We start from the raw sequence: 11,659 nt of genomic DNA on the forward strand, positions 1-11,659 counted from the left end.
AACACAGCTGTTATCAGTTTAGCTGCTTGCAATGCCTTCATTATAACCACCTCTCTTATAATGTCTTGTGAGGAAAATGTCTGACACAAAGCCAGTTTGATGAGGCCTAAAGGACAAAAGGGGACGAAAAAGGTGAAGAAACAAGACGAGTATGTGAGTGCGAGTGTTACGCATATAAGGCGGTGAATGTTGTTGAAGCCCAAATCCAAGAGAAGATAGGAAGGGGAGAAAACAAAAAAGGACATCAGCTTCAGCCCACGACACGAGGTGATATTGTGATGTGAGAAGCACAAGCTTTTAAAAGCTTTGTGTCTGTCCTAGGTTATCGTTTTCATACTCTGGAAACCAATTAATTCCAAGTATTGTGTTCATTTTTATGGGAATAATAAAGTAAACTATTTAAATGTGAAAAAAAATGAAAGTGCACTTTACACATTTCTTCACACTTTATTATTTTGAGTCGAAGCTGTAAAAATCTACTAAGAAAAGCTGCCTATTCTTATACATAACACGTCTGAACAGATAAGTGATTGTCTTTTTGTTTGTGGAGCAGGGTTGTGGTTTTAAGCCGACGAGGCTTTAGGCGAGTCTCATGCTTTTTATGAATACATAGAAGGTGTATTTTAGTGTGTCCCAACTTTCATCAAGTCAGTCGTTGTTGTTCAAAGCAACGGAACGACAGTCTCTCTTCCGGCCTGGTTTGGAGTTCATGTCAATATGAGTGGACTGTAATCTGGGTGTAGATTAACACAGATACTGCATGTTTATGCTCAGACTCTACGGCTAATTCTCAGGCTTTGGGGTGATCGAGTTCACTGGAATTTTTCCCGGGTTATTCTGTCTATTAAAGCGACTCACCACTGTAAAGAATTTGCCTTGCCTTTTAAAGGGGACGTTTTATGCAAAATCAACTTTTTAAACATTTAAATCCTTATATTTGGGACTCTGGAGGTCCTTTCAGTCGGCAAAGTGTGAAAAAAGATGACTAATGTTTTTGTGGTCCTCCTCAGTCTAAGTACAGGAGATAAAACACGTAATGTTGACTTTAGCACTCATTGGGGTATCACAATGCGCTAAATTCCTGGAATTGTTGTCTCACGGAGCTCTGCTTTGTCTGCTTTTTTTTTTAAGGTGGACTTTGAAGGTGGACCTAAAGAGATACTACTAAACAGAGTGTTGTGAACAGGGCTGTTTAGGCAGGGTGATTGAACTGCTGTGGTGCTTCATCCTTATGGTATTTTGACCAAAGCATGTCACAGACATGTTCATTAGGACACCAGGGAACTAGGTTAACTTGGAGAAATAGGATATAATATGACACCTTTTAAAGGTTACCTAATTTTGTGTGAAATAAATGGCTTTGTGTCAGGGTAAAGGTGTTTCTTACACAGATAGAGATAAACTGTATCTTTTTTTGATTATTAAGTGTGTGACTTATCTTTTTTTTTTAAAACTTGGCGTTGTACTGCCTGCTAAAATAAAACTTTCTGTTCTAATAAACAGCTGTCACCACCATTCATATCCTTAAGGGCAAATGTGTTTGTGTGTGTGTTGCCTGTGTGTGTGTGCGCAAACAGTTGTTCAAACAAAGGTACTTTTCTGTCCATCTCAACTACTGGAGCATATAGTAATGTAGCCCCAGGTCCAAGGTCAGTATTAGAGCATATGACCAATCTCTCTCTCTCTCTATCTCTCTCTCACACACTCACTCACTCACTCACTCAAACAACACAGGCGCGTGTAAAACAAATGAAAAACAGACGGTAATAATAACCCTTTTTAAAATATAACTTGTTCTCACCTCACATCAGTATGTAATGACAAATTAAATTTTCTGGTTCCTGTTTGTGTCTCAGGGGCCACCTGAGGGAGCAGAATCTGAATCTAACTAATATCTAGTTATTGTTTGCTGATATGTACATACAGGTCTCATTGGATGCTGCAAATATACAACTTAATAATATGATAAAGTTGCTTAACTGTCGTGCATTTCTCTTAATCGATAGTTGAACAGGTTGATAAGGAATTGTTGACTTTTTAAATTTCAAACACTGAACAGCAGCACACTAGTAAATACAGTATATATATATGCATATTATATACATATGCATATATATATATATATATATATATATATATATATATGTATATATATATATATATATACATATATATATATATATATAAATAAAACGATCAAGCGCCTTGAAACGATGAGGTTCTTGCTTGAAAAGGCCATCCTTGTCGGCCTGTCGTTATGTTATGCTGCAGAGAAGACATGGGTGTCACCACCTGGGGAATCACTCTGCATTTGCTTCCCTCTAGTTCATGGGATTTTTATCCAGAATAAAGAGAGTATCTCATTTCTTATTTCTGTGTCAGAAATAAGAAATGAGTAGTTATGGTCCTCAGCTCAATTGCTGTATCTGCACTGTCCAACACCCATATGACACCACAGCAAAGGTGTCGCTACCGATGTTCAGTCAGTCAGTCGTTTCCTCTTCTTCGCTCCCTCTGCCTGCAGTTCTCTCTGCTTCTTTTTCACCGGCATTGCCGTGATGAACGCTATTGCTGTTTTGATCTTATAACTGGTACCATGGCTAGGGTGTGTGTGTGTGTGTGTGTGTAGTGCCGTGAATCAATTCCTGTTTCTCGTGAGACCTCCTGATTCTGAGTGCTCCGGGTCGGCGGCCCTAATCTTGCAAGGCTGGTTTTTCAGCTAACAGATGGTAGGGAGAGCGCAGACAACCGATCCCAATCTCCCCGGAAAACAAGACCTTTAACCATCACAGTGACTCCGAAGCTATGAAATCAGGGTAAAAATCCTACATAATTCTGCTTATTCTTCTGCCAACTATGTTAGTACTTTGGCCGACGTTTGCTCACTGCTGGTATAAATCTTAATTACACAGTATGTGAGGCATACAAGCTAAAGAAAGCCGACGTTGTTGCTTTATTAATTGATACAATTCAAGTGGTAAAAGCCGTAAACCACAGTTAAATTAGAAACGGTTAATCACTGACATCCCTAGTGTAGCGTTCTGAAGCGTGTTATGCAGTGTGTCCTTGTTACCACACACTTACAGGTGCCGCTCCTGCTACTGCACAAAGTCAGACTCTGGAAAATAGAACACTGCTGCAAAGTTAATTAGCTATGCGCTCCTGACTAACTCACACGCATACTATACTATACTGTGGTGACATAGGTGTGTCAGTGTGTAACATTAGATGATCCTGCAGCCGCGCAGCGACGTATGATCTCAGCTGATTCATTAAAATCCTGCTTATCCCTCCCCTGTGGTGATACAGTGGTCACCCCGCTAACTGACTGCCACCTGCAGAGCCTCTCATCTCAACGGCACATTCCTTCACTTTACTCCTCTGCAACAAACTCTCAGTGTAATATCTGTCTTTCTAAACAGCATTGAGTCCAAACCCCTTCTGCTAAAAGACACAGCTGACTCTGAATCCCATGCATGACTATGATCTAACACTGCAGCTCCAAGCAGCTGCTCTTATCCTGAGGGGGTGTAGATGCCGCCATCTCAGACTACAGAAACAAATATTCTTTTTTTTGGGATTTTCCAGGAAAAGGATATTTCATTGACTCATAAATGGTGTTTCTTATTCTCTTTCTCTCAGTTCAGTTAAGCTTTAACCACATTAATGTCAAGTGAGGTTTGCAAATTCAAAACACACACACACATGAAGGATGTGTGAACAATAAAAAAAAAAACACATAATGATGATTTCTTCACACTATATGTGGTAAATTTAGTACTAATTTAGAACCGATATCTCATGTTACTGACATGCTGGTGTTTCTCTTGTGTTGAGGGCATCCTGGCTACTGCTCAGGACTTCATTTTGATTCAAAATTAAAGGGGGGATTAGATGATTTGTAAATCTTTGCACATCACCTTCCGTTTACTTTGTTCCTGTGTCTCCTTCCCGACCCTCTTGGAAATCACAGCTTGTGCTGGCAGCTTACGCGGCTGTCAGGAACTGGACGATGCCAAGCCAGGTTTCACTGGATAAACACAGCAGTGAGATGAAGCCGACTGTGCCCACTGACCTGTAGAAAATCATGAAGCCCATTGAAAAAGAGCTCTTTCTATCCCGTCAATCCTCATGCCCATTCTAAATGACTACACACGAGGGCAGCTGTGCACATCCATTTAGAGCCTCTTGAACACTGCCGTATGGTGTTTGGCTGAGTCACATGCAGTCCTAACTTAAACCCCCGTCAGACAACTGTTTTGGAGCTGTTTGGAGGTGGATTTGGTTAAAATTATGGTTATTGGCTAGCTAGTGCTGTGCCAGATGTGTCAAATACTGACCAGATCATTTCATTTCCAATTCCCTGTGTCATGTGATTGGCTATATTTTGACCATAGTTTTCTTTCCCCAACTTCACACACGTACCAGAGTTGACACATTTGGGCTTTTACTAGCACATTTTTTTTCTGGGTCGATCATGCTCCTGGACCCCTTTAAATGTCCACCACCATGATCCCACAAGAGCATTTGTACAGCTGTGTGATAGTATCTCATATCTGACAAGGATTTACTGTCTCTGATGCCAAACTAGGCTGAAGGTCTGTATTGTCTATATAATGTAAGATTTTCAGAAGGAGACAATCCCTGGTAAATGTATGTCGTACAGTAGGCTTGTCTACAATTTCATTATGCAGTGTTGGATTATAAATAATATGTTACATCAGAAAATAGAAACACTAACTAACCCTAATGAAAATGGATGAGATGGGAGAGGAGACAAAGATCAAAGATAAGCAAGCATTTAAAAAAAAAAAAGAGTGGTTGCTGTAGCAACATGTAGCCTGTTAATGTCCGGGGGATCACATATATGGGCAAACGGAGATTTGCTGGCACCTCACCCAAAGCTGATTGTGTCTGTCTCTTTGTGTGTGTGTGTTTGTGTATGTGCAATCAGACACTATCACACTACCAACGTTCTCCCTTTGTCTTGACTGGCCGCTAACTTCGTACTCTTCCCCTAACAAACGTGTCTGTTGTCCTAAAGATGGTTTGGAAGAGACAGACGTTCTATTTGTCCTTTTCATTTTTGAACCATGCAATTAAATTGGTGAGGGGTGCAATTGAGGCAGTGAAGTGGATTTTTCTTCTGGCAGTCAAAACCAGATGAGAAAACAAGTGGGGAAGGAGCAGGAAGGTAATATCACACTGGAAACCCAGTAAAAAAAAAAAGGTGTAAAAATGAAATGATGTGCGTACGTTTGGAGTATCTTTGAAACACCAGTCGTGCTGTGTCCCCCACTCAAGGCTGCTTGAACACAAATGCTCTGCTGTTTTGGTTGAAGGGATGATTTCCATGGAAGCATATCTCCAACAAAAGATCTAACAGAGAACAAAATCATTCACAGTTCACAAGCAAACATTTGAGATTGTTAGGGAAAGATAAGTTTGTTTGTACCACATTTCATCACAAGATAAATCAATGTGCTTTGCTGAAAATGGAAAACCCAATCAAGACAATCCACACAAAGGACATTCAGATTTAGAAATAAATAAGTTAAAGAATCTAAGTTTAGTAATTAATTTCAGACGTGCCGTGTAAGAAGAGTAATTATTTCAATTCAACAAAGTGCCAAAAGGTTTTCCTTCCTTCTCGAGCACTGATTTTAAATCACTCAGCGTTCCAGAAGGTCTGTGGGAGTTTGTCCCAGATTTGTAAAGCATAGAAACTGAATGCTCCCTTTCCACGTGAGGACAGAAAGGTAAAATGTCCCAGATGACATAGTAAGGGGTCTGGATGATTAATAAATAACATGGCTGCAGATTTAAAATGATGTTTTAGATTGTCCTTAAATATTGAGCATTTCATAAACTAACAGTGGTATTTCAAATTGATAGACCGTGATAAACATTGTAAGGTTTGGGACCTGGACTGATATGAACTTTGTGATGGTGAGGACTCGGCAGTATTTTCTTCAGAGACCTTTAATCACACCATTAATATGGCCGTTAAAAGGAGTCCATGATTGGACCAATATCTGTCTGTGTCTTGGTTTGTAGTTTTTAGCTATGCTGAATGAAGCTGCACTAAGATAGGTATTCCCCGTTTACAAAATATTATCTTTGTTGATTTGGTTAATGCACTTACTCTTAGTATGAATACAAAAGTGCCCAGAATGTAACCCTGAGGTACTCCACATATGATCTCTGTCCACACAGATGTGTAGTTATAGACTAATCCCTGTCCATTAAGTAAGATCTTAACCAGCTTAATGCTGGGCTAGAAAGTCCAAGCCAGTTCTCTAGTCAGTCTAATAATGAACTGTCAATGTTGTGGTGTCGTTGGAAACCTGATTGCAGAGGCACAGACTCAGTTGGAGCACAATTAGTTTACAGGGAGACCGATTTATCATATAAACATATTGAGACAGCATGTAGAGTTGTTTTCCTTGTAGATCAGAACCAACAACTGGTAGTTTATGTACAAACAAGACAATAGAATTTGTGAATTGAACAAATCATTTATTTGTGGTTCAGTTTCCCATCCATTGTGTCAACAGCATTGACAAGAGTTGTTGATTGGGCTAACACTGCGTGGTGAGGAGGGTGTGTAGTTCAGTTGAGGGTGTGTTTGCTGACCATCTTGTCGTCCTAACTGTGAGCCAGAATAAACCTCATCTGGATGTTCTCTTTCGCCAGGTCTTTTATTTGTTTCTTCAGAGATTCTCGATGCATCAGAGAAGTGTTTAAGCAAAGCGTCACTCTTGGCATGTCTTGAAAATCAGACAGGGTTATTTCATCTTTCTCCTCTGTATCCGATCTCAGATAATCTCCACCTGATGGTATTGGCTTGTGCCTCAGCTTCCTCTCTAGCTTCCAGCACATTTTACCGACACGTAAAACTCTATCGCCCTTGATGATCACGTTCTGAAGTTTCCTGATGGCCGCATCGCTCTGCATAATGAGGTCGATGAGCTGTCTCTTTGCTGCTGAGTGACCCAGGGTCAGCCGATCACGAAGTATGAAAGTCTTTTGCCTCACTTCATTTATGGAATTTTTCAGATCTTGTTCCATTAACTCATTATCTCTCTGGATGGTTCTCAATTTTTCCCTATGTTTCTCTACATTTTTGATCATCGCCATCTTTTTCTTGGTGATTTGAATGTGTTGCTGCTTTTTGAGGATCAGCTCGTTGACTTCTTTTTGTTCCTTGCGTAGGTTTCTTAACAGCTTATAATTTTGATGAGACAGCTCCGTCAGCATTACCTGTCCGTCCTTGACCAGAGCATCCTCCCAGCTCTCATGAGCGCTCCTGTATGAATCGATGCTGTCACTGTACAGTTTGTCAATTTCTTTCATGATTGTATTGTGTTCCTCCTCCATATTGGCCTTTGCTTCCTCTAGCTGTCCTTGCCGCTGCTGAGAATGTGCCGTCATCTGACCCCTTTCGTATCTGAACGTAGAGCACACATGCAGCAAGTTGCTCTCCCACTGCTGCTGCAGAACCAAGACATGCTTGTTCTGCAAAGCCCTCAGCCGCTCCAGAAGATGCAAATGTACCCGCTGCACATGAGACGACTGACGCTCTGCTTCCTCTAGATCATGCTCTAAACTCCTGATGACATCGACCAGGCTGTCTATCTGCCTCTCAAACATCTGTTTGAAGACATCAATGTCTTCACTAAGCTCCTCAGCTTGATCATGACACAAAATAAATCTCCAGCCTTCATTGACCTTCAGCTGCTTCACTGCATGGCTCCTCTTCTCCAGCAACTTCTCTGTCTCAGTCAGTGGGACAGGCTCCTCTTTTGGCTTGTCCATTTTCTCCTCAGACAGATTCTCTGATTTTCTTTAAATGGTCTTTGAAGTGGTCTTTTTGGGTGTTTTATGGCAGTTAGCATTGGTAATTCTTACATGTATCATAGCCTGTGAAGTATACCCAATGTTCTGTTATTGAATAGTGTCACATGACTGAGTTGCAGTCCTGTATTATGGACGAATGATGATGTCATAATGTTATCATGGAATGCCTTTGAAGAACGCCTTCCTATCAACTCAGGAAGGGTGAGGGAAAAAAATTGTTCCAGTGCTGGTTTTGTCGTGGTAAAACCTTAATAAGATCACAGGTGAGTGTAGAAATAAGTACATAAGAACAGCAGCTGTCTTTGTGAGTTTAATAAAAAAATAATAATAACGGTAACTAGAGGGTCACCACAATGGAGAGGTTACTAGAACATACCACAGATGGTGGTATGGAATCCATCATTGAATTTCTCTTCCTTGTGATTTTATATATCAATTCTTGTTGACCTTTAGTATTGTTTTGCTTTTATTGTAATGAGTTGATTTAACTCCCTGGTTTTGATCTTGAGAAACAGTGTCCTATTAAAATAAAATGTAAAGTCTAAGTCTAAATTCACAACAGATATTTCAGTTACTTGTTTCACATCTCTTTTAATAACACTATGTTAAGCCCTTAAGCTTTTAAGGCACTATTTAAACATGGAAACACCTGAAAGATGACAAAAATAACAAGTAACACTGGTTTCTACTCAAACACAGTATAATTAGCAGTGCCGTGATGACTGGTGTGTATTAACGGGGCCTAAATATGCATGTGGCATTCATTTTACCCTTATCAACAAAATTACATCCCTCTTCAATCTTCTCTGCTACAGTGATCAAATAGCACTACTTGATGACCTGGGTTAAGTTACTGCAAGTCATGTCGGGTAAATGCTCGGGCAAACCTGACACATGGGAGAAAAGGTTAAGATTTAAGATTTAAAACACTGCAGTGTAGAAGAAATCAAAATGGATGAGTCTTGTGTTGTACAGAGAAACAACAGATCGAGCATCATTCAAAAGGTTGTTTCTTTCAAACTCAATTAATTCCCTTTCCAGAAAACCAAACTCTTCAGCCCATTTTTTTTTTTATTGAATTGATCCATCATCAAATGTTACCTTCATTATATCCACAAAGGCTTTCCTCCCCTTTACTGCTTTTGCTCCCCATGACAAAAGGCCTTGCACAGCTACTTCCACGCAGACATCTCCGCAATGTGTTATTTATTCTCACCCAATCACTCAGGATATGGGGTTTATTCTCACCCATCCACTCGGGTTTCTTCTTATAACCCTTAAGCGCCCGCACCCATTGCAACCTAATCTTGATTATACCGATTGTTATCACCTTAGTCAGACAGATTAGAGGCTCCCAATCTGGATCAAAATGAAGTCGAATGTCAGCCGTGTCAGCTCTTCCATCTCTAGACAAATGGAGGCTGCAGGAATTTGATCTCCAGATTGGCCTTTCACTGTCCACGGAGTCCCAGGCGATCACTCTGCTGGATCCCAATTCTGACACCAATTTGTTGTGGCACAATCTTAATAAGACCATTGTGTTTTATTTGTCTTGCAAGAGGACCAGACAGCACTGTGCATCCAGGCTGCCAGTGCAGTAGTTCACTGGAGTGGCGCCAAAGTTGTATAATTCTGGACATTGCTTGACGAAAGTGGCTGTTGCTTCTTGGGCCCAATGTTTGGCATTAGAGAAATGTCACACCTCTCAGTAAACAGCCCACCAGAAATCATTTGAAAAAGCTGTGGCTAACTGTGCGTTAAGATGAGCTGTGGCAATGACTTTTTATTTTAGCCAGGAGGACTTTGATTGATTTGTAAAGGCTTCCCCCTCGTGTGATTTAGAAATCCTCCCTTTCCCTGCCCTGATCTGAGGATTACTTATTTCTGCCTTCGCTTTTTGAGCTGCTTCCTCTCCTCCACTCATTGTTCAATTTATGGCTGCCACCCACACGTCTCTTGTTCTGTGAAAGCCTTTGTTGTTTTCTCTTAACGCTGGGCCTTTTGTGCACATTGCACACCTTAATATTGTTCAGGCTTAATGTGTTTGGCCAGTTTCACGTCGCCTCTCTGTTCTTTGTGCTCTGATTTTCAGCCGATTCTTTTAAAAATGAAATGATGGATGAATCCATCAGTGTGAAGTACAATGCATCATTGTAGGGAGAACTTCCAATATCAACTGGACAGGAACACATGATTTATATTTAATATTGCATGAGAACTATATAAGTAAAATCGGCCGACACTTTCACTTATCTTCCATGCTCTTTTTCCGTTTCTCAGTCCTTCACCTCTTGCTGGTTGTGTCGTGTCTCTGCCTTTTAATCTGTTCTGCACCTGATGGTTAGCAGCTGAGTCTGACAGAGGATATTCCATGTCCTCATCCTAAATAGCTCTCTGCTTGCTTTGGTTGTGTGGTAGATTGATTAACCTACTTCATGACAAAATATCATTCAGTGAATGCTGATTCATATGCCTGAATGAATGTTCCTGTAAATCTCTGCTGGTCTGGTGTGCTTTCTGCAGCAAGAAAAATCGTCATCTTTGGGTCATAGCAAGGGACCAATGTCCTGCGGTGTAGTACATTTTGGCTCAAGTGACAAGATTATAAGCCATTATAAGACATTTTCTTTGAACTATTGTGAGAGCAGCAAATGTATGTATTCTTCTAATTTTCACAGAAAGTGCAGCAGCACATCAAACTGATTACAGAACGATTACAATAAATGTTTGCCTTACCTTAGAACATAGATTTCTTTCATAACCAGTTGCACTGTCAAAACATTATTACTCACTCTGAGCTAACAGCAAGGTTTCCTCATTGGGGGTACTGAACATTTACCACCCACCGCTTTTATGACTGAGCAGTGAAAAGTACAAACGTACTGTAGCTGCCTGTGCTAATCTCAGAGTTTCTCCGGCATTCTGGTTTTGTTGTCGCAAAACAATAATGGTTGCATGGATGTTTTCACTTCAGCAGAATCAGAGATTAGGATTACTGTGTGGAGTCTGTGGTTGTGTGATGGTGTGGGTCATTGGGTTTATTCTTGATGCACTTAGAAAGGCTGTAGTTTTCCGACCAACTTTTCACTCACCCAATTGAGTTTCAGTCGCCATCTTATTGATTTAAGGTTAACTTAACAGTAGAATGTGATATGGAACGTTGACATTTTCAGTGTAGGACAGGAATATTTCAAAACGTTTGTTCTGAGAATGATTTCTTTTTACTTTACTTGACTACAACTCCAGGCCTCAAGACAATATTATGTGTGTATTTGACTACATTTTTGTCCCTTTATTTGTATTTTGCAAATGTGGACGTGGTGCCGACTGGTCTGAGGCAGCCATCTCCCTTGCACTGTCCAAACACTGCGGCATAATGTAATCTGACAGCACACTGAGACGTAATATCCTGATGGGCTGCTGAGGCCTGAAAAGACCAGTAGGGTGTCTTGCTGTAATTGAACCCACCGCAGACATCTTAGCCTTTCACAATAATGAGCAGAAACACTAACGCTCACACACACATACACGCATATCTGTGACACTGGAGCAATCATGGAGACCCCATGACATCAGTGTCTGCAGCACACAGACCTGAAAAAGGGAAGAGATGAAAAGGCTGAGGGGAAAAAAAACAAACAACTAAAAAACTAACTAGTAGGGTTGGCTGTGGTTGTGTAACCCGCCAAGGTTTGAAGAGGAGGAGAGTTCATTGATCGGCTGCATTCCTACTGCTTTCTGCCTCATTATCAGACGACGCGGTCTTTGTTTAAGCAGCACATAACGATCCATCACAAGC

Source organism: Microchirus variegatus (assembly GCF_963457635.1).
Source record: "Microchirus variegatus genome assembly, chromosome: 7".
Classification (NCBI taxonomy): domain Eukaryota; kingdom Metazoa; phylum Chordata; class Actinopteri; order Pleuronectiformes; family Soleidae; genus Microchirus; species Microchirus variegatus.